This window comes from Palaemon carinicauda, chromosome 29 (assembly GCF_036898095.1).
Source record: "Palaemon carinicauda isolate YSFRI2023 chromosome 29, ASM3689809v2, whole genome shotgun sequence".
In the NCBI taxonomy this organism is placed as follows: Eukaryota; Metazoa; Arthropoda; class Malacostraca; order Decapoda; family Palaemonidae; genus Palaemon; species Palaemon carinicauda.
Window position 1 is genome coordinate 98,256,040 of NC_090753.1, and position 1,774 is coordinate 98,257,813.

Sequence of the window (1,774 nt, forward strand, 5' to 3'; positions counted from 1 at the left end):
GAAAAAAAATGGAATCTCCACGATGTGTGACCCTCCTATGCTAGTCTTAAGGAAAAAAATGGAATTTGTAAAAATGTGTGGGTGCGTTCTTGCAACACCACCACTTGCAACTCTGTGACTTTAAAGCAAGTTTGTATTTATACTTAAAGTATAACAAATTAAAATAAAACAGACAATGTCACTGAGATTGCTTAATGCTTCGTTAAAACATCAGCCCCTTTACATACTTTCCCTTTAGAAGAAAAATTAATTTAATAAATTACACTCCCAAATATTTTATCTTAATGATCCTATACCCTGACTGAAAAAATGTAAATTAAATGTGACATCATAAGTCCTTTATCTTTAGGTTAAACCATATTACACAGTCTAACGAAAATTATCCCCTTCAAAAAAATGTACATAAAGATAATATCCCACGAGAAAGTAATAAAAGGAAATTACATACCCTTACTTGCCAAACGGAAAAATTGAAAAAATGAATGCCACGTGCGCTTACCGTTACCAAACACGGGAATTAAGCCTCACTGGAATTTAACACGTGGTTTAGTGTACCACGGATTCTCCTAAATTTTCGTAAATTTCACTTCACTTAGTTTTAACACAAAATTAAACATTCACTCTGCACAATATATAAATGAAAAAAAATATCCACATTGATAATAAACACTCAGGAAAAAACAGAACACAAATTCATCTCACGCGGTTGGCTATCCCGCTACACAATAGGACTAGACTTCTTCCACGTGGGTTTAAAAACAAAAAGGTTCGCGGCGCGAACACACACACTAATAAACACAAAACTTTAACAATGAGAATAGAAGGCTTTTGCTGTGTTCTTCCACGGTTCCAACTCCAGTGATAATATAATTTACTTGAAATGAAATTGAGGTTCGTCAAGTCGCTAAAGACAGAAAAAGGGGGAATTTGACTTTGATAAAATTAATTTTAAATTACTGTCTTAGCGAATCCTGGCATTTGGTCGCCAATATGTTACGGGGCCACTGGTTCGAGTCCGGCCTTGCTTAAGGGACTCAAGGGCCATAACAAACAAATAATAATAATAAAGGTCGCCAGTCAGCAATGATACAAGGAATACTGACAAAAAGATGTATTTACAATAATATTTAAATAGAAATAAATGAAAGGGGAGCACAGCAGATAACTATTTTAGTTTGAGCCACGAGGAGCTTCGAATGGAGTTTGGTTGGCCGTGGATGAAACGCCAGCACAGCAATCACGTTCCCTGGAATGGGGAAATAAATTGAATTATTAACAGCCCACTTACTTCTACCGGCTGGGAACACGATGAAGTCGTGTGGTTAAAACCTTTAAGCAAATTAAATGAAAATGCAAAGCTTAGGGATTTAAACGTTACACATGGGAATCAACACTGTCACAGGGTGAGTTAATTAAAACTAGGACTAAACAGCACACGTGGTCTGGGTATAAGGGATAGGATACAAGGTTCAGTGGGTAGGATTTCTTTAGAGGATAAGGAAAATGGGGTGTGATAAGGAAAGGATGGGAGGTTGGGTTAGGATATTGAGAATCTCAAAATCAGACACCTTACCTTTAGTAAAAAGGACTCTGATTTCCTTCCCTTGTGGAAAGAAGTAGACAGAGGTCCTGCCTCCCTGATGTCTTGAGGGTGAAGAGCGATGTTGTTTCCCTCAAGGAGGTTGAGTGAAGAAGGACAGGTGTTCTCCTTATGGATGCTGACTTACGAAGGGTGATCCCCAGTTTTCCCTGGGTAGATCAACCCCACTTGACC